Genomic DNA, 19,974 nt, shown 5'->3' with positions numbered 1-19,974 from the left:
ATACCCGAAAACAAATAAAAATTACGAATTCGGGAAAAAAGGGTTGCAACACGAGGACTTCCCGAAGGTCACCCATCCTAGTACTACTCTCGCCCAAGCACGCTTAACTACGGAGTTCTGATGGGATCCGGTGCATTAGTGCTGGTATGATCTCTCCCATTTACTTATTGCGCTATTTTGTATTTATACCCTTTCCAGCCCCTGATTTCCTTCGAAATGCCGTAACTTTGTGCCTGATCGTCCGAATTAAACATTTTTTTTTCAAATTGGTTATTTTTTCGAGATCTACGCGTCCCGAACCATTTCCCATCTCAAAGTAACCGAAAACAAAAAAAAATTACGAATTCGGGAAAAAAGGGGTGCAACACGAGGACTTCCCGAAGGTCACCCATTCTAGTACTACTCTCGCCCAAGCACGCTTAACTGCGGAGTTCTGATGGGATCCGGTGCATTAGTGCTGGTATGATCTCACCCATTTACTTATTGCGCTATTTTGTATTTATACCCTTTCCAGCCCCTGATTTGCTTCGAAATGCCGTAACTTTGAGACCGATCGTCCAAATTAAACATTTTTTTTTCAAATTGGTTATTTTTTCGAGATCTACGCGTCCCGAACCATTTCCCATCTCAAAGTAACCGAAAACAAATAAAAATTACGAATTCGGCAAAAAAAAGGGGTGCAACACGAAGACTTCCCAAGAGGTCACCCATCCTAGTACTACTCTCGCCCAAACACGCTTAACTGCGGAGTTCTGATGGGATCTGGTGCATTAGTGCAGGTATGATCGCACCCATTTACTTATTGCGCTATTTTGTATTTATACCATTTCCAGTCCCTGATTTCCTTCGAAATGCCGTAACTTTGTGCCCGATCGTCCGAATTAAACATTTTTTTTCAAATTGGTTATTTTTTCGAGATCTACGCGTCCCAAACCATTTCCCATCTCAAAATAACCGAAAACAAATTAAAATTACGAATTCGGCAAAAAAAGGGTGCAACACAAGGACTTCCCAGGAGGTCACCCATCCTAGTACTACACTCGCCCAAGCACGCTTAACTGCGGAGTTCTGATAGGATCCGGTGCATTAGTGCTGGTATGATCGCACCCATTTACTTATTGCGCTATTTTGTATTTATACCCTTTCCAAACCCTGATTTCCTTCGAAATAACGTAACTTTGTGCCCGATCGTCCGAATTAAACATTTTTTTAATTCAAATTGGTTATTTTTTCGAGATCTACGCGTCCCAAACCATTTCCCATCTCAAAATAACAAAAACAAATAAAAATTACGAATTCTGCAAACAAAGGGGTGCAACACGAGGACTTCCCAGGAGGTCACCCATCCTAGTACTACTCTAGCCCAAGCACACTTAACTGCGGAGTTCTTATGGGATCCGGTGCGTTAGTGATGGTATGATCGCACCCATTTACTTATTGCGCTATTTTGTATTTATACCCTTTCCAGCCCCTGATTTCTTTCGAAATGCCGTAACTTTGTTCTCGATCGTTCGAATTAAACATTTTTTTTTCAAATTGGTTATTTTTTGGAGATCTACGCGTCCCAAACCATTTCCCATCTAAAAATAACCGAAAACAAATAAAAATTACGAATTCGGCAAAAAAGGGGTGCAACACGAGGACTTCCCAAGAGGTCACCCATCCTAGTACTACTCTCGCCCAAGCACGCTTAACTGCAGAGTTCTGATGGGATCCGGTGCATTAGTGCTGATATGATCGCACCCATTTACTTATTACGCTATTTTGTATTTATACCCTTTCCAACCCCTGATTTCCTTCGAAATGCCGTAACTTTGTTCCCGATCGTCCGAATTAAACATTTTTTTTTTCAAATTGGTTATTTTTTAGAGATCTACGCGTCCCAAACCATTTTCCATCTCAAAATAAACGAAAACAAATAAAATATACGAATTCGGCAAAAAAGGGGTGCAATACGAGGACTTCCCAGGAGGTCACCCATCCTAGTACTACTCTCGCCAAAGAACGCTTAACTGCGGAGTTCTGATGGGATCCGGTGCATTAGTGCTGGTATGATCGCACCCATTTACTTATTGCGCTATTTGGTATTTATACCCTTTCCAGCCCCTGATTTCCTTCTAAATGCCGTAACTTTGAGCCCGATCGTCCAAATTAAACATTTTTTTGTTTTCAAATTGGTTATTTTTTCGACATCTACGCGTCCCAAACCATTTCCCATCTCAAAATAAATGAAAACAAATAAAAATTACGAATTCGGCAAAAAAGGGGTGCAACACGAGGACTTCCTAGGAGGTCACCCATCCTAGTACTACTCTCGCCCAAGCACGCTTAACTGTGGAGTTCTTATGGGATCCGGTGCGTTAGTGATGGTATGATCGCACCCATTTACTTATTGCGCTATTTTGTATTTATACTCTTTCCAGCCCCTGATTTCCTTCGAAATGCCGTAACTTTATGCCCGATCGTCCGAATTAAACATTTTTTTTTCAAATTGGTTATTTTTTCGAGATCTACGCGTCCAAAACCATTTCCCATCTCAAAATAACCGAAAACATATAAAAATTACGAATTCGGCAAAAAAGGGGTGCAACACGAGGATTTACCAGGAGGTCACCCATCCTAGTACTACTCTCGCCCAAGCACGCTTAACTGCGGAGTTCTGATGGGATCCGGTGCATTAGTGCTGGTATGATCGCACCCATTTACTTATTGCTCTATTTTGTATTTATACCTTTTCCAGCCCCTGATTTTTTTCGAAATGCCGTAACTTTGTTCCCGATCGTCCGAATTAGACATTTTTTTTTCAAATTGGTTATTTTTTGGAGATCTACGCGTCCCAAACCATTTCCCATCTCAAAATAACCGAAATCAAATAAAAATTACGAATTCGGCAAAAAAGGGGTGCAACACAAGGACTTTCCAGGAGGTCACCAATCCTAGTACTACTCTCGCCCAAGCACGCTTAACTGCGGAGTTCTGATGGGATCCGGTGCATTAGTGCTGGTATGATCGCACCCATTTACTTATTGCGCTATTTTGTATTTATACCCTTTCCAGCCCCTGATTTCCTTCGAAATGTCGTAACTTTGTGCCCGATCGTTCGAATTAAACATTTTTTTTTTCAAATTGGTTATTTTTTCGAGATCTACGCGTCCCAAACTATTTCCCATCTCAAAATAACTGAAAACAAATAAAATATACGAATTCGGCAAAAAAGGGGTGCAACACGAGGACTTCCCAGGAGGTCACCCATCCTAGTACTACTCTCGCCCAAGAACGCTTAACTGCAGAGTTCTGATGGGATCCGGTGCATTAGTGCTAATATGATCGCACCCATTTACTTATTGCGCTATTTTGTATTTATACCCCTTCCAGCCCCTGATTTCCTTCGAAATGCCGTAACTATGTGCCCGATCGTCCGAATTAAACATTTTTTTTTTCAAATTTGTTATTTTTTCAAAATCTACGCGTCCCAAACCGTTTCCCATCTCAAAATAACCGAAAACAAATAAAAATTACGAATTCGGCAAAAAGGGGTGCAACACGAGGACTTCCCAAGAGGTCACCCATCCTAGTACTACTCTCGCCCAAGCACGATTAACTGCGGAGTTCTGATGGGATCCGGTGCATTAGTGCAGGTATGATCGCACCCATTTACTTATTGCGCTATTTTGTATTTATACCCTTTCCAGCCCCTAATTTCCTTCGAAATGCCGTAACTTTGTGAGCGATCGTCCGAATAAAACATTTTTTTTTTCAAATTGGTTATTTTTTCGATATCTACGCGTCCCAAACCATTACCCATCTCAAAATAACCGAAAACAAATAAAAATTACGAATTCGGCAAAAAGGGGTGCAACACGAGGACTTCCCAAGAGGTCACCCATCCTAGTACTACTCTCGCCCAAGCACGATTAACTGCGGAGTTCTGATGGGATCCGGTGCATTAGTGCTGGTATGATCGCACTCAATTACTTTTTGCGCTATTTTGTATTTATACCCTTTCCAGCCCCTGATTTCCTTCGAAATGCCGTAACTTTGTGCCCGATCGTCCGAATTAAACATTTTTTTTTTAAATTGGTTATTTTTTCGAGATCTACGCGTCCCAAACCATTTCCCATCTCAAAATAACTTAAAACAAATAAAATTACGAATTCGGCAAAAAAGGGGTGCAACACGAGAACTTCCCGGGAGGTCACCCATCCTAGTACTACTCTCGCCCAAGCACGCTTAACTGCGGAGTTCTAATGGGATCCGATGCATTAGTGCTGGTATGATCGCACCCAATTACTCATTGCGCTATTTTGTATTTATACCCTTTCCAGCCCTTGATTTCCTTCGAAATGCCGTAACTTTGTGCCCAATCGTCCGAATTAAACATTTTTTTTTTCAAATAGGTTATTTTTTTGAGATCTACGCGTCCCAAACCATTTCTCATCTCAAAATAACCGAAAACAAATAAAAATTACGAATTCGGCAAGAAAGGGGTGCAACACGAGGACTTCCCAGGAGGTCACACATCCTAGTTCTACTCTCGCCCAAGCACGCTTAACTGCGGAGTTTTGATAGGATCTGGTGCATTAGTGCTGGTATGATTGCACAAAATTACTTATTGCGCTATTTTGTATTTATACCCTTTTCAGCCCCTGATTTCCTTCGAAATGTCGTAACTTTGTGCCCGATCGTCCGAATTAAACATTTTTTTTTGCAAATTGGTTATTTTTTCGAGATCTATGCGTCCCAAACAATTTCCCATCTCAAAATAACCGAAAACAAATAAAAATTACGAATTCGGCAAAAAAGGGGTGCAACACGAGGACTTCCCAGGAGGTCACACATCCTAGTACTACTATCGCCCAAGCACGCTTAACTGCGGATTTCTTATGGGATCCGGTGCGTTAGTGCTGGTATGATCGCACCCATTTAATTATTGCGCTATTTTGTATTTATACCCTTTCCGGCCCCTGATTTCCTTCGAAATGCCGTAACTTTGTGCCCGATCGTCTGAATAAAACATTTTTTTTTTCAAATTGGTTATTTTTTCGAGATCTACGCGTCCCAAACCATTTCTCATCTCAAAATAACCGAAAACAAATAAAAATTACGAATTCGGCAAAACAGGGGTGCAACACGAGAACTTCCTAGGAGGTTAACCATCCTAGTACTACTCTCGCCTAAGCACGCTTAATTGCGGAGTTCTGATAGGATCCGGTACATTAGTGCTGGTATGATAGCACCCATTTACTTATTGCGCTATTTTGTATTTATACCCTTTCCAGCCCCTGATTTCCTTCGAAATGCGGTAACTTTGTGCCCGATCGTCCGAATTAAACATTTTTATTTTCAAATTGGTTATTTTTTCGAGATCTACGCGTCCCAAACCATTTCCCGTCTCAAAATAACCGAAAACAAATAAATTAATAATTCGGCAAAAACGGGGTGCAACACGAGGACTTCCCAGGAGGTCACCCATCCTAGTACTACTCTCGCCCAAGCACGCTTATGTGCGGAGTTCTGATGGGATCCGGTGCATTAGTGCTGGTATGATCGCACCCATTTATTTATTGCGCTATTTTGTATTCATACCCTTACCAGCCCCTGATTTCCTTCGAAATGCCGTAACTTTGTGCCCGATCGTCCGAATAAAACATTTTTTTTTTCAAATTGGTTATTTTTTGGAGATCTACGCGTCCCAAACCATTTCTCATCTCAAAATAACCAAAAACAAATAAAAATTACGAATTCGGCAAAAAAGGGGTGCAACACGAGGACTTCCCAGGAGGTCACCCATCTTAGTACTACTCTCGCCTAAGCACGCTTAACTGCGGAGTTCTGATGAGAACCGGTGCATTAGTGCTGGTATGATCGCACCCATTTATTTATTGCGCTGTTTTGGATTTATACCCTGTCCAGCCCCTTATTTCCTTCGAAATGCCGTAACTTTTTGCCCGATCGTCCGAATTAAACATTTTTTTTTCAAATTAGTTATTTTTTCGAGACTTACGCGTCCCAAACCATTTCTCATCTCAAAATAACCCAAAACAAATAAAAATTACGAATTCGGCAAAAAAGGGGTGCAACACGAGGACTTCCCAGGAGGTCACACATCCTAGTACTACTATCGCCCAAGCACGCTTAACTGCGGAGTTCTGATGGGATCCAGTGCATTTGTGCTGGTATGATCGCACTCAATTACTTATTGCGCTATTTTGTATTTATACCCTTTCCAGCCCCTGATTTCCTTCGAAATGCCGTAACTTTGTGCCCGATCGTCCGAATTAAGCATTTTTTTTTCAAATTAGTTATTTTTTCGAGACTTACGCGTCCCAAACCATTTCCCATCTCAAAATAACCGAAAACAAATAAAAATTACGAATTCGGCAAAAAAGGGGTGCAACACGAGAACTTCCCAGGAAGTCACCCATCCTAGTACTACTCTCGCCCAAGCACGCTTAACTGCGGAGTTCTGATGGGATCCGGTGCATTAGTGCTGGTATGATCGCACCCATTTATTTATTGCGCTATTTTGTATTTATACCCTTTCTAGCCCCTGATTTCCTTCGAAATGTCGTAACTTTGTGTCTGATCGTCCGAATTAAACATAATTTTTTTGAAAATTGGTTATTTTTTGGAGATCTACGCGTCCCAAACCATTTCCCATCTCAAAATAACCGAAAACAGATAAAAATTACGAATTCGGCAAAAAAAGGGTGCAACACGAGGACTTCCCAAGAGGTCACACATCCTAGTACTACTCTCGCCCAAGCACGCTTAACTGCGGAGTTCTGATAGGATCCGGTGCATTAGTGCTGGTATGATCGCACCCATTTATTTATTGCGCTATTTTGTATTTATACCCTTTCCAGCCCTTGATTTCCTTCGAAATGTCGTAACTTTGTGCCCGACCGTCCGAATTAAACATTTCTTTTTGGAAATTGGTTATTTTTTCAAGATCTACGCGTCCCAAACCATTTCCCACCTCAAAATAACCGAAAAAAATAAAAATTACGAATTCGGCAAAAAATGGGTGCAACACGAGGACTTCCCAGGAGGTCACACATCCTAGTACTACTATCGCCCAAGCACGCTTAACTGCTGAGTTCTGATGGGATCCGGTGCATTAGTGCTGGTATGATCGCACCCATTTACTTATTGCGCTATTTTGTATTTATACCCTTTCCAGCCCCTAATTTCCTTCGAAATGCCGTAACTTTGTGCCCGATCGTCCGAATTAAACATTTTTTTTTGAAATTGGTTATTTTTTCAAGATCTACGCGTCCCAAACCATTGCCCATCTCAAAATAACCGACAACAGATAAAAATTATGAATTCGGCAAAAAAGGGGTGCAACACGAGGACTTCCCAGGAGGTCACACATCCTAGTACTACTATCGCCCAAGCACGCTTAACTGCGGAGTTCTGATGGGATCCAGTGCATTAGTGCTGGAATGATCGCACTCAATTACTTATTGCACTATTTTGTATTTATACCCTTTCTAGCCCCTGATTTCCTTCGAAATGCCGTAACTTTGTGCCCGATCGTCCGAATTAAACTTTTTTTTTTCAAATTGGTTATTTTTTCGAGATCTACGCAACCTAAACCATTTCCCATCTCAAAATAACCAAAAACAAATAAAAATTACGAATTCGGCAAAAAAGGGGTGCAACACGAGGACTTCCCAGGAGGTCACCCATCCTAGTACTACTCTCGCCCAAGCACGCTTATGTGCGGAGTTCTGATGGGATCCGGTGCATTAGTGCTGGTATGATCGCACCCATTTATTTATTGCGCTATTTTGTATTTATACCCTTTCCAGCCCCTGATTTCCTTCGAAATGCCGTAACTTTGTGCCCGATCGTCCGAATTAAGCATTTTTTTTTCAAATTAGTTATTTTTTCGAGACTTACGCGTCCCAAACCATTTCCCATCTCAAAATAACCCAAAACAAATAAAAATTAATAATTCGGCAAAAAAGGGGTGCAACACGAGGACTTCCCAGGAGGTCACCCATCCTAGTACAACTCTCGCCCAAGCACGATTAACTGCTGAGTTCTGATGGGATCCGGTGCATTAGTGCTGGTATGATCGCACCCATTTACTTATTGCGCTATTTTGTATTTATACCCTTTCCAGCCCCTGATTTCCTTCGAAATGTCGTAACTTTGTGCCCGATCGTCCGAATTAAACATTTTTTTTTCAAATTGGTTATTTTTTCGAGATCTACGAGTCCAAAACTATTTCCCATCTCAAAATAACCGAAAACAAATAAAATATACGAATTCGGCAAAAAAGGGGTGCAACACGAAGACTTCCCAGGAGGTCACCCATCCTAGTACTACTCTCGCCCAAGCACGCTTAACTGCGGAGTTCTTATGGGATCCGGTGCATTAGTGCTGGTATGATCGCACCCATTTACTTATTGCGCTATTTTGTATTTATACCCTTTCCAGCCCCTGATTTCCTTCGAAATGCGGTAACTTTGTGCCCGATCGTCCGAATTAAACATTTTTATTTTCAAATTGGTTATTTTTTCGAGATCTACGCGTCCCAAACCATTTCCCATCTCAAAATAACCGAAAACAAATAAAAATTAATAATTCGGCAAAAAAGGGGTGCAACACGAGGACTTCCCAGGAGGTCACCCATCCTAGTACTACTCTCGCCCAAGCACGCTTATGTGCGGAGTTCTGATGGGATCCGGTGCATTAGTGCTGGTATGATCGCACCCATTTATTTATTGCGCTATTTTGTATTTATACCCTTTCCAGCCCCTGATTTCCTTCGAAATGCCGTAACTTTGTGCCCGATCGTCCGAATTAAGCATTTTTTTTTCAAATTAGTTATTTTTTCGAGACTTACGCGTCCCAAACCATTTCCCATCTCAAAATAACCGAAAACAAATAAAAATTACGAATTCGGCAAAAAAGGGGTGCAACACGAGAACTTCCCAGGAAGTCACCCATCCTAGTACTACTCTCGCCCAAGCACGCTTAACTGCGGAGTTCTGATGGGATCCGGTGCATTAGTGCTGGTATGATCGCACCCATTTATTTATTGCGCTATTTTGTATTTATACCCTTTCTAGCCCCTGATTTCCTTCGAAATGTCGTAACTTTGTGCCTGATCGTCCGAATTAAACATAATTTTTTTGCAAATTGGTTATTTTTTGGAGATCTACGCGTCCCAAACCATTTCCCATCTCAAAATAACCGAAAACAGATAAAAATTACGAATTCGGCAAAAAAAGGGTGCAACACGAGGACTTCCCAAGAGGTCACACATCCTAGTACTACTCTCGCCCAAGCACGCTTAACTGCGGAGTTCTGATAGGATCCGGTGCATTAGTGCTGGTATGATCGCACCCATTTATTTATTGCGCTATTTTGTATTTATACCCTTTCCAGCCCTTGATTTCCTTCGAAATGTCGTAACTTTGTGCCCGACCGTCCGAATTAAACATTTCTTTTTGGAAATTGGTTATTTTTTCAAGATCTACGCGTCCCAAACCATTTCCCACCTCAAAATAACCGAAAAAAATAAAAATTACGAATTCGGCAAAAAATGGGTGCAACACGAGGACTTCCCAGGAGGTCACACATCCTTGTACTACTCTCGCCCAAACACGCTTAACAGCGGAGTTCTTATGGGATCCGGTGCGTTAGTGCTGGTATGATCGCAACCATTTACTTATTGCGCTATTTTGTATTTATACCCTTTCCAGCCCCTGATTTCCTTCGAAATGCTGTAACTTTGCGCCCGATCGTCCGAATTAAACATTTTTTTTTCAAATTGGTTATTTTTTCGAGATCTACGCGTCCCAAACCATTTCCCATCTCAGAATAACCGAAAAAAAATAAAAATTAATAATTCGGCAAAAAAGGGGTGCAACACGAGGACTTCCTAGGAGGTCAACCATCCTAGTACTACTCTCGCCCAAGCACGATTAACTGCGGAGTTCTGATGGGATCCGGTGCATTAGTGCTGGTATGATCGCACCCATTTACTTATTTCGCTATTTTGTATTTATACCCTTTCCAGCCCCTGATTTCCTTCGAAATGCCATAACATTGTGCCCGATCGTCCGAATTAAACATTTTTTTTTTTCAAATTGGTTATTTTTTCGAGATCTACGCGTCCCAATCCATTTCCCATCTCAAAATAACCGAAAACAGATAAAAATTACGAATTCGGCAAAAAGGGGTGCAACACGAGGACTTCCCAAGAGGTCACCCATCCTAGTACTACTCTCGCCCAAGCACGGTTAACTGTGGAGTTCTGATGGGATCCGATGCATTAGTGCTGATATGATCGCTCCCATTTACTTAATGTGCTATTTTGTATTTATACCCTTTCCAGCCCCTGATTTCCTTCGAAATGCCGTAACTTTGTGCCCGATCGTCCGAATTAAACATTTTTTTTTTCAAATTGGTTATTTCTTCGAGATCTACGCATCCCAAACCATTTCCCATCTCAAAATAACTGAAAAACAAATGAAATTACGAATTCGGCAAAAAAGGTGTGCAACACGAGAACTTCCCGGGAGGTCACTCATCCTAGTACTACTCTCGCCCAAGCACGCTTAACTGCGGAGTTCTGATGGGATCCGGTGCATTAGCGCTGGTATGATCGCACCCATTTACTTATTACGCTATTTTGTATTATACCCATTCCAGCCCCTGATTTCCTTCGAAATGCTGTAACTTTGCGCCCGATCGTCCGAATTAAACATTTCTTTTTTCAAATTGGTTATTTTTTCGAGATCTACGCGTCCCAAACCATTTCCCATCTTAAAATAACCGAAAACAAATAAAAATTAATAATTCGGCAAAAAAGGGGTGCAACACGAGGACTTCCCAAGAGGTCACCCATCCTAGTACTACTCTCGCCCAGGCAATATTAACTGCGGAGTTCTGATGGGATCCGGTGCATTAGTGCTGGTATGATCGCACCCATTTACTTATTGCGCTATTTTGTATTTATACCCTTTCCAGCCCCTAATTTCCTTCGAAATGTCGTAACTTTGTGAGCGATCGTCCGAATTAAACATTTTTTTTTTCAAATTGGTTATTTTTTCGAGATCTACGCGTCCCAAACCATTACCCATCTCAAAATAACCGAAAATAAATAAAAATTACGAATTCGGCAAAAAGGGGTACAACACGAGGACTTCCCAAGAGGTCACCCATCCTAGTACTACTCTCGCCCAAGCACGATTTACTGCGGAGTTCTAATGGGATCCGGTGCATTAGTGCTGGTATGATCGCACTCAATTACTTTTTGCGCTATTTTGTATTTATACCCTTTCCAGCCCCTGATTTCCTTCGAAATGCGGTAACTTTGTGCCCGATCGTCCGAATTAAACATTTTTTTTTACATTGGTTATTTTTTCGAGATCTACGCGTCCCAAACCATTTCCCATCTCAAAATAACTTAAAACAAATAAAATTACGAATTCGGCAAAAAAGGGGTGCAACACGAGAACTTCCCGGGAGGTCACCCATCCTAGTACTACTCTCGCCCAAGCACGCTTAACTGCAGAGTTCTAATGGGATACGGTGCATTAGTGCTGGTATGATCGCACCCAATTACTCATTGCGCTATTTTGTATTTATACCCTATCCAGCCCTTGATTTCCTTCGAAATGCCGTAACTTTGTACCCAATCGTCCGAATTAAACATTTTTTTTTTCAAATAGGTTATTTTTTTGAGATCTACGCGTCTTAAACATTTCCCATCTCAAAACAACCAAAAACAAATAAAAATTACGAATTCGGCAAAAAAGGGGTGCAACACGAGGACTTCCCAAGAGGTCACACATCCTAGTACTACTCTCGCCCAAGCACCCTTAACTGCGAAGTTTTGATGGATTCCGGTGCATTATTGCTGGTATGATTGCACCCATTTACTTATTGCGCTATTTTGTATTTATAACCTTTCCAGCCCCTGATTTCTTTCGAAATGCCGTAACTTTGTGCCCGATCGTCCGAATTAAACATTTTTTTTTCAAATTGGTTATTTTTTCGAGATCTACGTGTCCCAAACCATTTCTCATCTCAAAATAACCGAAAACAAATAAAAATTACGAATTCGGCAAAAATTACGAATTCGGCAAAAAAGGGGTGCAACACGAGGACTTCCCAGGAGGTCACACATCCTAGTTCTACTCTCGCCCAAGCACGCTTAACTGCGGAGTTTTGATGGGATCCGGTGCATTAGTGCTAATATGATTGCACAAAATTACTTATTGCGCTATTTTGTATTTTTTACCCTTTTCAGCCCCTGATTTCCTTCGAAATGTCGTAACTTTGTGCCCGATCGTCCGAATTAAACATTTTTTTTTGCAAATTGGTTATTTTTTCGAGATCTATGCGTCCCAAACAATTTCCCATCTCAAAATAACCGAAAACAAATAAAAATTACGAATTCGGCAAAAAAGGTGTGCAACACGAGGACTTCCCAGGAGGTCACACATCCTAGTACTACTATCGCCCAAGCACGCTTAACTGCGGAGTTCTTATGGGATCCGGTGTGTTAGTGCTGGTATGATCGCACCCATTTAGTTATTGCGCTATTTTGTATTCATACCCTTACCAGCCCCTGATTTCCTTCGAAATGCCGTAACTTTGTGCCCGATCGTCCGAATAAAACATTTTTTTTTTCAAATTGGTTATTTTTTGGAGATCTACGCGTCCCAAACCATTTCTCATCTCAAAATAACCAAAAACAAATAAAAATTACGAATTCGGCAAAAAAGGGGTGCAACACGAGGACTTCCCAGGAGGTCACCCATCTTAGTACTACTCTCGCCTAAGCACGCTTAACTGCGGAGTTCTGATGAGATCCGGTGCATTAGTGCTGGTATGATCGCACCCATTTATTTATTGCGCTGTTTTGGATTTATACCCTGTCCAGCCCCTTATTTCCTTCGAAATGCCGTAACTTTTTGCCCGATCGTCCGAATTAAACATTTTTTTTTCAAATTAGTTATTTTTTCGAGACTTACGCGTCCCAAACCATTTCTCATCTCAAAATAACCCAAAACAAATAAAAATTACGAATTCGGCAAAAAAGGGGTGCAACACGAGGACTTCCCAGGAGGTCACACATCCTAGTACTACTATCGCCCAAGCACGCTTAACTGCGGAGTTCTGATGGGATCCAGTGCATTTGTGCTGGTATGATCGCACTCAATTACTTATTGCGCTATTTTGTATTTATACCCTTTCCAGCCCCTGATTTCCTTCGAAATGCCGTAACTTTGTGCCCGATCGTCCGAATTAAACTTTTTTTTTCAAATTGGTTATTTTTTCGAGATCTACGCGTCCCAAACCATTTCCCATCTCAAAATAACAAAAAACAAATAAAAATTACGAATTCGGCAAAAAAGGGGTGCAACACGAGGACTTCCCAGGAGGTCACCCATCCTAGTACTACTCTCGCCTAAGCACGCTTAACTGCGGAGTTCTGATGGGATCCGGTGCATTAGTGCTGGTATGATCGCACCCATTTATTTATTGCGCTGTTTTGGATTTATACCCTGTCCAGCCCCTTATTTCCTTCGAAATGCCGTAACTTTTTGCCCGATCGTCCGAATTAAACATTTTTTTTTCAAACTAGTTATTTTTTCGAGACTTACGCGTCCCAAACCATTTCCCATCTAAAAATAACCCAAAACAAATAAAAATTACGAATTCGGCAAAAAAGGGGTGCAACACGAGAACTTCCCAGGAAGTCACCCATCCTAGTACTACTCTCGCCCAAGCACGCTTAACTGCGGAGTTCTAATGGAATCCGGTGCTTAAGTGCTGGTATGATCGCACCCAATTACTTATTGCGCTATTTTGTATTAATACCCTTTCCAGCCCCTTATTTCCTTCGAAATGCTGTAACTTTGTGCCCGATCGTCCGAATTAAACATAATTTATTTGCAAATTGGTTATTTTTTCGAGATCTACGCGTCCCAAACCATTTCCCATCTCAAAATAACCGAAAACAAATAAAAATTACGAATTCGGCAAAAAAGGGGTGCAACACGAGGACTTCCCAGGAGGTCACACATCCTAATACTACTCTCGCCCAAGCACGCTTAACTGCGGAGTTCTGATGGGATCCAGTGCATTAGTGCTGGTATGATCGCACTCAATTACTTATTGCGCTATTTTGTATTTATACCCTTTCCAGCCTCTGATTTCCTTCGAAATGCCGTAACTTTGTGCCCGATCGTCCGAATTAAACATTTTTTTTTTTCAAATTGGTTATTTTTTCGAGATCTACGCGTCCCAAACCATTTCCCCTCTCAAAATAACCGAAAACAAATAAAAATTACGAATTCGGCAAAAAAGGCGTGCAACACGAGGACTTCCCAGGAGGTCACCCATCCTAGTACTATTCTCGCCCAAGCACGCTTAACTGCGGAGTTCTGATGGGATCCGGTGCATTAGTGCTCGTATGATCGCACCCATTTACTTATTGCGCTATTTTGTATTTATACCCTTTCCAGCCCCTGATTTCCTTCGAAATGCCGTAACTTTGTGCCCGATCGTCTGAATTAAACATTTTTTTTTTCAAATTAGTTATTTTTTCGAGATCTACGCGTCCCAAACCATTTCCCCTCTCAAAATAACCAAAAACAAATAAAATTACGAATTCGGCAAAAAAGGGGTGCAACACGAAGACTTCCCAGGAGGTCACCCATCCTGGTACTACTCTCGCCCAAGCACGCTTAACTGCGGCGTTCTGATGGGATCCGGTGCATTAGTGCTAGTAAGATCGCACCCAGTTACTTATTGCGCTATTTTGTATTTATACCGTTTCCAGCCCCTGATTTCCTTCGAAATGCCGTAACTTTGTGCCTGATCGTCCGAATTAAACATTTTTTTTTTCAAATTGGTTATTTTTTCGAGATCTACGCGTCCCAAACCATTTCCCATCTCAAAATAACCGAAAACAAATAAAAATTACGAATTCGGCAAAAAAGGGGTGCAACACGAGGACTTCCCAGGAGGTCACCCATCCTAGTACTACTCTCGCCCAATCACGCTTAAGTGCGGAGTTCTGATGGGATCCGGTGCATTAGTGCTGGTATGACCGCACCTATTTATTTATTGCGCTATTTTGTATTTATACCCTTTCCAGCCCCTGATTTCCTTCGAAATGTCGTAACTTTGTGCCTGATCGTCCGAATTAAACATTTTTTTTTTCAAATTGGTTATTTTTTCGAGATCTACGCGTCCCAAACCATTTCCCATCTCAAAATAACCGAAAACATATAAAAATTACGAATTCGGCAAAAAAGGGGTGCAACACGAGGACTTCCCAGGAGGTCACCCATCCTAGTACTACTCTCGCCCAATCACGCTTAACTGCGGAGTTCTGATGGGATCCGGTGCATTAGTGCTGGTATGACCGCACCTATTTATTTATTGCGCTATTTTGTATTTATACCCTTTCCAGCCCCTGATTTCCTTCGAAATGCCGTAACTTTGTGCCCGATCGTCCGAATTATACATTTTTTTTTTCAAATTGGTTATTTTTTCTAGATCTACGCGTCCCAAACCATTTCCCATCTCAAAATAACCGAAAACAAATAAAAATTACGAATTCGGCAAAAAAGGGGTGCAACACGAGGACTTCCCAGGAGGTCACCCATCCTAGTGCTACTCTCGCCCAAGCACGCTTAACTGCGAAATTCTGATGGGATCCGGTGCAGTAGTGCTGGTATGATCGCACCCATTTACTTATTGCGCTATTTTGTATTTATACCCTTTCCAGCCCCAGATTTCCTTCGAAATGTCGTAACTTTGTGCCCGATCGTCCGAATTAAACATTTTTTTTTTCAAATTGGTTATTTTTTCGAGATCTACGCGTCCCAAACCATTTCCCATCTCAAAATAACCGAAAACAAATAAAAATTACGAATTCGGCAAAAAAGGGGTGCAACACGAGAACTTCCCAGGAGGTCACCCATCCTAGTACTACTCTCGCCCAAGCACGCTTAACTGCGGAGTTCTGATGGGATCCGGTGCATTAGTGCTGGTATGATCGCACCAATTTACTTATTGCGCTATTTTGTATTTATACCCTTTCCAGCCCCTGATTTCCTTCGAAATGCCGTAACTTTGTGCCCGATCGTCCGAATTAAACATTTTTTTTTTCAAATTGGTTATTTTTTCGAGATCTACGCGTCCCAAACCATTTCCCATCTCAAAATAACCGAAAACAATTAAAAATTACGAATTCGGCAAAAAAGGGGTGCAACACGAAGACTTCCCAGGAGGTCACCCATCCTAGTACTACTCTCGCCCAAGCACGCTTAACTGCGGCGTTCTGATGGGATCCGGTGCATTAGTGCTAGTATGATCGCACCCAGTTACTTATTGCGCTATTTTGTATTTATACCCTTTCCAGCCCCTGATTTCCTTCGAAATGCCGTAACTTTGTGCCTGATCGTCCGAATTAAACATTTTTTTTTTCAAATTGGTTATTTTTTCGAGATCTACGCGTCCCAAACCATTTCCCATCTCAAAATAACCGAAAACAAATAAAAATTACGAATTCGGCAAAAAATGGGTGCAACACGAGGACTTCCCAGGAGGTCACCCATCCTAGTACTACTCTCGCCCAAGCACGCTTAACTGCGGAGTTCTGATGGGATCCGGTGCATTAGTGCTGGTATGATCGCACCCATTTATTTATTGCGCTATTTTGTATTTATACCCTTTACAGTCCCTGATTTCCTTCTAAATGCCGTAACTTTGTGCCCGATCGTCCGAATTAAACATTTTTTTTTTCAAATTGGTTATTTTTTGGAGATCTACGCGTCCCAAACCATTTCCCATCACAAAATAACCGAACACAAATAAAAATTACGAATTCGGCAAATAAGGGGTGCAACACGAGGACTTCCCAGGAGGTCACCCATTCAGTACTACTCTCGCCCAAGCACGCTTAACTGCGGAGTTCTGATGGGATCCGATGCATTAGTGCTGGTATGATCGCACAAATTAACTTATTGCGCTATTTTGTATTTATACCCATTCCAGCCCCTGATTTCCTTCGAAATGCCGTAACTTTGTGCCCGATCGTCCGAATTAAACATTTTTTTTTTCAAATTGGTTATTTTTTCGAGATCTACGCGTCCCAAACCATTTCCCCTCTCAAAATAACCGAAAACAAATAAAAATTACGAATTCGGCAAAAAAGGGGGGCAACACGAGGACTTCCCAGGAGGTCACCCATCCTAGTACTACTCTCGCCCAAGCACGCTTAACTGCGGAGTTCTGATGGGATCCGGTGCATTAGTGCTGGTATGATCGCACCCATTTACTTTTTGCGTTTTTTTGTATTTATACCCTTTCCAGCCCTTGATTTCCTTCGAAATGCCGTAACTTTGTGCCCGATCGTCCGAATTAAACATTTTTTTTTTCAAATTGGTTATTTTTTCGAGATCTGCGCGTCCCAAACCATTTCCCATCTCAAAATAACCGAAAACAAATAAAAATTACGAATTCGGCAAAAGAGAGGTGCAACACGAGGACTTCCCAGGAGGTCACCCATCCTAGTACTACTCTCGCCCAAGCACGCTTAACTGTGGAGGTTTGATGGGATCCGGTGCATTAGTGCTGGTATGATCGCACCCATTTACTTATTGCGCTATTTTGTATTTATACCCTTTTCAGCCCCTGATTTCCTTCGAAATGTCGTAACTTTGTGCCCGATCGTCCGAATTAAACATTTTTTTTTAAAAATTGGTTATTTTTTCGAGATCTACGCGTCCCAAACCATTTCCCATCTCAAAATAACCGAAAACAAATAAAAATTACGAATTCGGCAAAAAAGGGGTGCAACACGAGGACTTCCAAGGAGGTCACCCATCCTAGTACTACTCTCGCCCAAGCACGCTTAACTGCGGAGTTCTGATGGGATCCGGTGCATTAGTGCTGGTATGATCGCACCCATTTACTTATTGCGCTATTTCGTATTTATACCCTTTCCAGCCCCTGATTTCCTTCGAAATGCCGTAACTTTGTGCCCGATCGTCCGAATTAAACATTTTTTTTTCAAATTGGTTATTTTTTCGAGATCTACGCGTCCCAAACCATTTCCCATCTCAAAATAACCGAAAACAAATAAAAATTACGAATTCGGCAAAAAAGGGGTGCGACACGAGGACTTCCCAGGAGGTCACCCATCCTAGTACTACTCTCACCCAAGCACGCTTAACTGTGGAGGTTTGATGGGATCCGGTGCATTAGTGCTGGTATGATCGCACCCATTTACTTATTGCGCTATTTTGTATTTATACCCTTTCTAGCCCCTGATTTCCTTCGAAATGCCGTAACTTTGTGCCCGATCGTCCGAATTAAACATTTTTTTTTTCAAATTGGTTATTTTTTCGAGATCTACGCGTCCCAAACCATTTCCCATCTCAAAATAACCGAAAACAAATAACAATTACGAATTCGGCAAAAAAGGGGTGCTACACGAGGACTTCCAAGGAGGTCACCCATCCTAGTACTACTCTCGCCCAAGCACGCTTAACTGCGGAGTTCTGATGGGATCCGGTGCATTAGTGCTGGTATGATCGCACCCATTTACTTATTGCGCTATTTTGTATTTATACCCTTTCCAGCCCCTGAATTCCTTCGAAATGCCGTAACTTTGTGCCCGATCGTCCGAATTAAACATTTTTTTTTTCAAATTGGTTATTTTTTCGAGATCTACACGTCCCAAACCATTTCCCATCTCAAAATAACCGAAAACAAATAAAAATTACGAATTCGGCAAAAAAGGGGTGCAACACGAGGACTTCCCAGGAGGTCACCAATCCTAGTACTACTCTCGCCCAAGCACGCTTAACTGCGGAGTTCTGATGGAATCGGATGCATTAGTGCTTGTATGATCGCACCCATTTACTTATTGCGCTATTTTGTATTTATACCCTTTCCAGCCCCTGATTTCCTTCGAAATTCCGTAACTTTGTGCCCGATCGTCCGAATTAAACATTTTTTTTCTCAAACTGGTTATTTTTTCGAGATCTACGCGTCCCAAACCATTTCCCATCTCAAAATAACCGAAAACAAATAAAAATTACGAATTCGGCAAAAAACGGGTGCAACACGAGGACTTCCCAGGAGGTCACCCATCCTAGTACTACTCTCGCCCAAGCACGCTTAACTGCGGAGTTCTGATGGGATCCAATGCATTAGTGCTGGTATGATCGCACCAATTTACTTATTGCGCTATTTTGTATTTATACCCATTCCAGCCCCTGATTTCCTTCGAAATGCCGTAACTTTGTGCCCGATCGTCCGAATTAAACATTTTTTTTTTCAAATTGGTTATTTTTTCGAGATCTACGCGTCCCAAACCATTTCCTATCTCAAAATAACCGAAAACAATTAAAAATTACGAATTCGGCAAAAAAGGGGTGCAACACGAAGACTTCCCAGGAGGTCACCCATCCTAGTACTACTCTCGCCCAAGCACGCTTAACTGCGGCGTTCTGATGGGATCCGGTGCATTAGTGCTGGTATGATCGCACCCAGTTACTTATTGCGCTATTTTGTATTTATACCCTTTCCAGCCCCTGATTTCCTTCGAAATGCCGTAACTTTGTGCCCGATCGTCCGAATTAAACATTTTTTTTTAAATTGGTTATTTTTTCGAGATCTACGCGTCCCAAACCATTTCCCATCTCAAAATAACCGAAAACAAATAAAAATTACGAATTCGGCAAAAAAGGGGTGCAACACGAGGACTTCCCAGGAGGTCACCCATCCTAGTACTACTCTCGCCCAAGTACAATTAACTGCGGAGTTCTAATGGGATCCGGTGCATTAGTGCTGGTATGATCGCACCGATTTACTTATTGCGCTATTTTGTATTTATACCCTTTCCAGCCCCTGATTTCCTTCGAAATGCCGTAACTTTGTGCCCGATCGTCCGAATTAAACATTTTTTTTTTCAAATTG

At 41.7% G+C, this 19,974-nt stretch overlaps 61 non-coding genes and 2 pseudogenes across 61 annotated transcripts; all 63 read right to left on the bottom strand.

Annotated features, from left to right (window-relative positions):
* Window positions 1–40: 40 nt before the first annotated feature.
* LOC145560820 (5S ribosomal RNA) lies at window positions 41–158 on the bottom strand. The gene has a single exon (XR_014093432.1). It is a non-coding gene; the product is annotated as a 5S ribosomal RNA (ribosomal RNA).
* A 198-nt stretch (window positions 159–356) lies between these two features.
* LOC145560788 (5S ribosomal RNA) lies at window positions 357–474 on the bottom strand. The gene has a single exon (XR_014093401.1). It is a non-coding gene; the product is annotated as a 5S ribosomal RNA (ribosomal RNA).
* A 200-nt stretch (window positions 475–674) lies between these two features.
* Window positions 675–793, bottom strand: LOC145560699 (5S ribosomal RNA). Its single transcript, XR_014093322.1, has one exon. It is a non-coding gene; the product is annotated as a 5S ribosomal RNA (ribosomal RNA).
* Window positions 794–990: 197 nt separating this feature from the next.
* On the bottom strand, window positions 991–1,109 carry LOC145560541 (5S ribosomal RNA). The gene has a single exon (XR_014093166.1). It is a non-coding gene; the product is annotated as a 5S ribosomal RNA (ribosomal RNA).
* A 200-nt stretch (window positions 1,110–1,309) lies between these two features.
* On the bottom strand, window positions 1,310–1,428 carry LOC145560763 (5S ribosomal RNA). Its single transcript, XR_014093376.1, has one exon. It is a non-coding gene; the product is annotated as a 5S ribosomal RNA (ribosomal RNA).
* Window positions 1,429–1,626: 198 nt separating this feature from the next.
* LOC145561645 (5S ribosomal RNA) lies at window positions 1,627–1,745 on the bottom strand. Its single transcript, XR_014094181.1, has one exon. It is a non-coding gene; the product is annotated as a 5S ribosomal RNA (ribosomal RNA).
* Window positions 1,746–1,944: 199 nt separating this feature from the next.
* LOC145560678 (5S ribosomal RNA) lies at window positions 1,945–2,063 on the bottom strand. Its single transcript, XR_014093300.1, has one exon. It is a non-coding gene; the product is annotated as a 5S ribosomal RNA (ribosomal RNA).
* Window positions 2,064–2,264: 201 nt separating this feature from the next.
* On the bottom strand, window positions 2,265–2,383 carry LOC145560756 (5S ribosomal RNA). The gene has a single exon (XR_014093370.1). It is a non-coding gene; the product is annotated as a 5S ribosomal RNA (ribosomal RNA).
* A 198-nt stretch (window positions 2,384–2,581) lies between these two features.
* LOC145561639 (5S ribosomal RNA) lies at window positions 2,582–2,700 on the bottom strand. Its single transcript, XR_014094176.1, has one exon. It is a non-coding gene; the product is annotated as a 5S ribosomal RNA (ribosomal RNA).
* Window positions 2,701–2,898: 198 nt separating this feature from the next.
* Window positions 2,899–3,017, bottom strand: LOC145560729 (5S ribosomal RNA). The gene has a single exon (XR_014093350.1). It is a non-coding gene; the product is annotated as a 5S ribosomal RNA (ribosomal RNA).
* Window positions 3,018–3,216: 199 nt separating this feature from the next.
* LOC145560745 (5S ribosomal RNA) lies at window positions 3,217–3,335 on the bottom strand. Its single transcript, XR_014093360.1, has one exon. It is a non-coding gene; the product is annotated as a 5S ribosomal RNA (ribosomal RNA).
* Window positions 3,336–3,533: 198 nt separating this feature from the next.
* LOC145561443 (5S ribosomal RNA) lies at window positions 3,534–3,652 on the bottom strand. The gene has a single exon (XR_014093988.1). It is a non-coding gene; the product is annotated as a 5S ribosomal RNA (ribosomal RNA).
* A 198-nt stretch (window positions 3,653–3,850) lies between these two features.
* On the bottom strand, window positions 3,851–3,969 carry LOC145561649 (5S ribosomal RNA). The gene has a single exon (XR_014094185.1). It is a non-coding gene; the product is annotated as a 5S ribosomal RNA (ribosomal RNA).
* Window positions 3,970–4,166: 197 nt separating this feature from the next.
* LOC145561451 (5S ribosomal RNA) lies at window positions 4,167–4,285 on the bottom strand. The gene has a single exon (XR_014093995.1). It is a non-coding gene; the product is annotated as a 5S ribosomal RNA (ribosomal RNA).
* Window positions 4,286–4,484: 199 nt separating this feature from the next.
* On the bottom strand, window positions 4,485–4,603 carry LOC145560847 (5S ribosomal RNA; annotated as a pseudogene).
* Window positions 4,604–4,802: 199 nt separating this feature from the next.
* Window positions 4,803–4,921, bottom strand: LOC145560812 (5S ribosomal RNA). Its single transcript, XR_014093424.1, has one exon. It is a non-coding gene; the product is annotated as a 5S ribosomal RNA (ribosomal RNA).
* Window positions 4,922–5,120: 199 nt separating this feature from the next.
* On the bottom strand, window positions 5,121–5,239 carry LOC145560823 (5S ribosomal RNA). The gene has a single exon (XR_014093434.1). It is a non-coding gene; the product is annotated as a 5S ribosomal RNA (ribosomal RNA).
* Window positions 5,240–5,436: 197 nt separating this feature from the next.
* Window positions 5,437–5,555, bottom strand: LOC145560650 (5S ribosomal RNA). The gene has a single exon (XR_014093270.1). It is a non-coding gene; the product is annotated as a 5S ribosomal RNA (ribosomal RNA).
* Window positions 5,556–5,754: 199 nt separating this feature from the next.
* Window positions 5,755–5,873, bottom strand: LOC145560738 (5S ribosomal RNA). Its single transcript, XR_014093354.1, has one exon. It is a non-coding gene; the product is annotated as a 5S ribosomal RNA (ribosomal RNA).
* A 198-nt stretch (window positions 5,874–6,071) lies between these two features.
* Window positions 6,072–6,190, bottom strand: LOC145560811 (5S ribosomal RNA). The gene has a single exon (XR_014093423.1). It is a non-coding gene; the product is annotated as a 5S ribosomal RNA (ribosomal RNA).
* A 198-nt stretch (window positions 6,191–6,388) lies between these two features.
* LOC145561355 (5S ribosomal RNA) lies at window positions 6,389–6,507 on the bottom strand. The gene has a single exon (XR_014093903.1). It is a non-coding gene; the product is annotated as a 5S ribosomal RNA (ribosomal RNA).
* Window positions 6,508–6,707: 200 nt separating this feature from the next.
* On the bottom strand, window positions 6,708–6,826 carry LOC145560723 (5S ribosomal RNA). The gene has a single exon (XR_014093345.1). It is a non-coding gene; the product is annotated as a 5S ribosomal RNA (ribosomal RNA).
* Window positions 6,827–7,024: 198 nt separating this feature from the next.
* LOC145560809 (5S ribosomal RNA) lies at window positions 7,025–7,143 on the bottom strand. Its single transcript, XR_014093421.1, has one exon. It is a non-coding gene; the product is annotated as a 5S ribosomal RNA (ribosomal RNA).
* Window positions 7,144–7,341: 198 nt separating this feature from the next.
* Window positions 7,342–7,460, bottom strand: LOC145560819 (5S ribosomal RNA). The gene has a single exon (XR_014093431.1). It is a non-coding gene; the product is annotated as a 5S ribosomal RNA (ribosomal RNA).
* Window positions 7,461–7,658: 198 nt separating this feature from the next.
* On the bottom strand, window positions 7,659–7,777 carry LOC145560649 (5S ribosomal RNA). The gene has a single exon (XR_014093269.1). It is a non-coding gene; the product is annotated as a 5S ribosomal RNA (ribosomal RNA).
* A 198-nt stretch (window positions 7,778–7,975) lies between these two features.
* On the bottom strand, window positions 7,976–8,094 carry LOC145560698 (5S ribosomal RNA). The gene has a single exon (XR_014093321.1). It is a non-coding gene; the product is annotated as a 5S ribosomal RNA (ribosomal RNA).
* A 198-nt stretch (window positions 8,095–8,292) lies between these two features.
* On the bottom strand, window positions 8,293–8,411 carry LOC145561448 (5S ribosomal RNA). Its single transcript, XR_014093992.1, has one exon. It is a non-coding gene; the product is annotated as a 5S ribosomal RNA (ribosomal RNA).
* Window positions 8,412–8,610: 199 nt separating this feature from the next.
* On the bottom strand, window positions 8,611–8,729 carry LOC145560647 (5S ribosomal RNA). The gene has a single exon (XR_014093267.1). It is a non-coding gene; the product is annotated as a 5S ribosomal RNA (ribosomal RNA).
* A 198-nt stretch (window positions 8,730–8,927) lies between these two features.
* On the bottom strand, window positions 8,928–9,046 carry LOC145561354 (5S ribosomal RNA). The gene has a single exon (XR_014093902.1). It is a non-coding gene; the product is annotated as a 5S ribosomal RNA (ribosomal RNA).
* A 200-nt stretch (window positions 9,047–9,246) lies between these two features.
* On the bottom strand, window positions 9,247–9,365 carry LOC145560722 (5S ribosomal RNA). Its single transcript, XR_014093344.1, has one exon. It is a non-coding gene; the product is annotated as a 5S ribosomal RNA (ribosomal RNA).
* Window positions 9,366–9,563: 198 nt separating this feature from the next.
* On the bottom strand, window positions 9,564–9,682 carry LOC145560829 (5S ribosomal RNA). The gene has a single exon (XR_014093438.1). It is a non-coding gene; the product is annotated as a 5S ribosomal RNA (ribosomal RNA).
* A 198-nt stretch (window positions 9,683–9,880) lies between these two features.
* On the bottom strand, window positions 9,881–9,999 carry LOC145560652 (5S ribosomal RNA). Its single transcript, XR_014093271.1, has one exon. It is a non-coding gene; the product is annotated as a 5S ribosomal RNA (ribosomal RNA).
* A 199-nt stretch (window positions 10,000–10,198) lies between these two features.
* On the bottom strand, window positions 10,199–10,317 carry LOC145560792 (5S ribosomal RNA). The gene has a single exon (XR_014093404.1). It is a non-coding gene; the product is annotated as a 5S ribosomal RNA (ribosomal RNA).
* A 199-nt stretch (window positions 10,318–10,516) lies between these two features.
* LOC145560697 (5S ribosomal RNA) lies at window positions 10,517–10,635 on the bottom strand. Its single transcript, XR_014093320.1, has one exon. It is a non-coding gene; the product is annotated as a 5S ribosomal RNA (ribosomal RNA).
* Window positions 10,636–10,833: 198 nt separating this feature from the next.
* LOC145560656 (5S ribosomal RNA) lies at window positions 10,834–10,952 on the bottom strand. Its single transcript, XR_014093275.1, has one exon. It is a non-coding gene; the product is annotated as a 5S ribosomal RNA (ribosomal RNA).
* Window positions 10,953–11,150: 198 nt separating this feature from the next.
* LOC145560758 (5S ribosomal RNA) lies at window positions 11,151–11,269 on the bottom strand. The gene has a single exon (XR_014093371.1). It is a non-coding gene; the product is annotated as a 5S ribosomal RNA (ribosomal RNA).
* A 196-nt stretch (window positions 11,270–11,465) lies between these two features.
* Window positions 11,466–11,584, bottom strand: LOC145560721 (5S ribosomal RNA). The gene has a single exon (XR_014093343.1). It is a non-coding gene; the product is annotated as a 5S ribosomal RNA (ribosomal RNA).
* Window positions 11,585–11,782: 198 nt separating this feature from the next.
* Window positions 11,783–11,901, bottom strand: LOC145560827 (5S ribosomal RNA). The gene has a single exon (XR_014093436.1). It is a non-coding gene; the product is annotated as a 5S ribosomal RNA (ribosomal RNA).
* A 216-nt stretch (window positions 11,902–12,117) lies between these two features.
* On the bottom strand, window positions 12,118–12,236 carry LOC145560846 (5S ribosomal RNA; annotated as a pseudogene).
* Window positions 12,237–12,436: 200 nt separating this feature from the next.
* Window positions 12,437–12,555, bottom strand: LOC145560805 (5S ribosomal RNA). The gene has a single exon (XR_014093417.1). It is a non-coding gene; the product is annotated as a 5S ribosomal RNA (ribosomal RNA).
* Window positions 12,556–12,754: 199 nt separating this feature from the next.
* On the bottom strand, window positions 12,755–12,873 carry LOC145561679 (5S ribosomal RNA). The gene has a single exon (XR_014094214.1). It is a non-coding gene; the product is annotated as a 5S ribosomal RNA (ribosomal RNA).
* Window positions 12,874–13,071: 198 nt separating this feature from the next.
* On the bottom strand, window positions 13,072–13,190 carry LOC145560810 (5S ribosomal RNA). Its single transcript, XR_014093422.1, has one exon. It is a non-coding gene; the product is annotated as a 5S ribosomal RNA (ribosomal RNA).
* A 197-nt stretch (window positions 13,191–13,387) lies between these two features.
* Window positions 13,388–13,506, bottom strand: LOC145561437 (5S ribosomal RNA). The gene has a single exon (XR_014093982.1). It is a non-coding gene; the product is annotated as a 5S ribosomal RNA (ribosomal RNA).
* A 198-nt stretch (window positions 13,507–13,704) lies between these two features.
* LOC145561642 (5S ribosomal RNA) lies at window positions 13,705–13,823 on the bottom strand. Its single transcript, XR_014094178.1, has one exon. It is a non-coding gene; the product is annotated as a 5S ribosomal RNA (ribosomal RNA).
* A 200-nt stretch (window positions 13,824–14,023) lies between these two features.
* On the bottom strand, window positions 14,024–14,142 carry LOC145560768 (5S ribosomal RNA). Its single transcript, XR_014093381.1, has one exon. It is a non-coding gene; the product is annotated as a 5S ribosomal RNA (ribosomal RNA).
* Window positions 14,143–14,342: 200 nt separating this feature from the next.
* Window positions 14,343–14,461, bottom strand: LOC145560668 (5S ribosomal RNA). Its single transcript, XR_014093288.1, has one exon. It is a non-coding gene; the product is annotated as a 5S ribosomal RNA (ribosomal RNA).
* Window positions 14,462–14,659: 198 nt separating this feature from the next.
* LOC145560774 (5S ribosomal RNA) lies at window positions 14,660–14,778 on the bottom strand. Its single transcript, XR_014093386.1, has one exon. It is a non-coding gene; the product is annotated as a 5S ribosomal RNA (ribosomal RNA).
* Window positions 14,779–14,977: 199 nt separating this feature from the next.
* On the bottom strand, window positions 14,978–15,096 carry LOC145560791 (5S ribosomal RNA). Its single transcript, XR_014093403.1, has one exon. It is a non-coding gene; the product is annotated as a 5S ribosomal RNA (ribosomal RNA).
* A 199-nt stretch (window positions 15,097–15,295) lies between these two features.
* On the bottom strand, window positions 15,296–15,414 carry LOC145560696 (5S ribosomal RNA). Its single transcript, XR_014093319.1, has one exon. It is a non-coding gene; the product is annotated as a 5S ribosomal RNA (ribosomal RNA).
* Window positions 15,415–15,613: 199 nt separating this feature from the next.
* On the bottom strand, window positions 15,614–15,732 carry LOC145560775 (5S ribosomal RNA). The gene has a single exon (XR_014093387.1). It is a non-coding gene; the product is annotated as a 5S ribosomal RNA (ribosomal RNA).
* Window positions 15,733–15,931: 199 nt separating this feature from the next.
* LOC145561344 (5S ribosomal RNA) lies at window positions 15,932–16,050 on the bottom strand. The gene has a single exon (XR_014093893.1). It is a non-coding gene; the product is annotated as a 5S ribosomal RNA (ribosomal RNA).
* A 199-nt stretch (window positions 16,051–16,249) lies between these two features.
* Window positions 16,250–16,368, bottom strand: LOC145560707 (5S ribosomal RNA). The gene has a single exon (XR_014093330.1). It is a non-coding gene; the product is annotated as a 5S ribosomal RNA (ribosomal RNA).
* Window positions 16,369–16,567: 199 nt separating this feature from the next.
* LOC145561330 (5S ribosomal RNA) lies at window positions 16,568–16,686 on the bottom strand. The gene has a single exon (XR_014093880.1). It is a non-coding gene; the product is annotated as a 5S ribosomal RNA (ribosomal RNA).
* Window positions 16,687–16,885: 199 nt separating this feature from the next.
* LOC145560777 (5S ribosomal RNA) lies at window positions 16,886–17,003 on the bottom strand. The gene has a single exon (XR_014093389.1). It is a non-coding gene; the product is annotated as a 5S ribosomal RNA (ribosomal RNA).
* Window positions 17,004–17,202: 199 nt separating this feature from the next.
* Window positions 17,203–17,321, bottom strand: LOC145561409 (5S ribosomal RNA). The gene has a single exon (XR_014093956.1). It is a non-coding gene; the product is annotated as a 5S ribosomal RNA (ribosomal RNA).
* A 199-nt stretch (window positions 17,322–17,520) lies between these two features.
* Window positions 17,521–17,639, bottom strand: LOC145560747 (5S ribosomal RNA). The gene has a single exon (XR_014093362.1). It is a non-coding gene; the product is annotated as a 5S ribosomal RNA (ribosomal RNA).
* A 199-nt stretch (window positions 17,640–17,838) lies between these two features.
* On the bottom strand, window positions 17,839–17,957 carry LOC145561389 (5S ribosomal RNA). The gene has a single exon (XR_014093936.1). It is a non-coding gene; the product is annotated as a 5S ribosomal RNA (ribosomal RNA).
* A 198-nt stretch (window positions 17,958–18,155) lies between these two features.
* On the bottom strand, window positions 18,156–18,274 carry LOC145560755 (5S ribosomal RNA). The gene has a single exon (XR_014093369.1). It is a non-coding gene; the product is annotated as a 5S ribosomal RNA (ribosomal RNA).
* Window positions 18,275–18,473: 199 nt separating this feature from the next.
* LOC145561676 (5S ribosomal RNA) lies at window positions 18,474–18,592 on the bottom strand. Its single transcript, XR_014094211.1, has one exon. It is a non-coding gene; the product is annotated as a 5S ribosomal RNA (ribosomal RNA).
* A 199-nt stretch (window positions 18,593–18,791) lies between these two features.
* LOC145560832 (5S ribosomal RNA) lies at window positions 18,792–18,910 on the bottom strand. Its single transcript, XR_014093441.1, has one exon. It is a non-coding gene; the product is annotated as a 5S ribosomal RNA (ribosomal RNA).
* Window positions 18,911–19,109: 199 nt separating this feature from the next.
* Window positions 19,110–19,228, bottom strand: LOC145560690 (5S ribosomal RNA). The gene has a single exon (XR_014093314.1). It is a non-coding gene; the product is annotated as a 5S ribosomal RNA (ribosomal RNA).
* Window positions 19,229–19,427: 199 nt separating this feature from the next.
* On the bottom strand, window positions 19,428–19,546 carry LOC145560548 (5S ribosomal RNA). Its single transcript, XR_014093173.1, has one exon. It is a non-coding gene; the product is annotated as a 5S ribosomal RNA (ribosomal RNA).
* Window positions 19,547–19,743: 197 nt separating this feature from the next.
* Window positions 19,744–19,862, bottom strand: LOC145560760 (5S ribosomal RNA). The gene has a single exon (XR_014093373.1). It is a non-coding gene; the product is annotated as a 5S ribosomal RNA (ribosomal RNA).
* Between the last annotated feature and the right edge of the window lie 112 nt (window positions 19,863–19,974).

Source organism: Chenopodium album, chromosome 9 (assembly GCF_948465745.1).
Source record: "Chenopodium album chromosome 9, dcCheAlbu1.1, whole genome shotgun sequence".
NCBI classification, from domain to species: Eukaryota; Viridiplantae; Streptophyta; class Magnoliopsida; order Caryophyllales; family Amaranthaceae; genus Chenopodium; species Chenopodium album.
The sequence above is the reverse complement of the archived record's forward strand: the minus strand, read 5'-3'. Positions and strand labels throughout refer to the sequence as shown.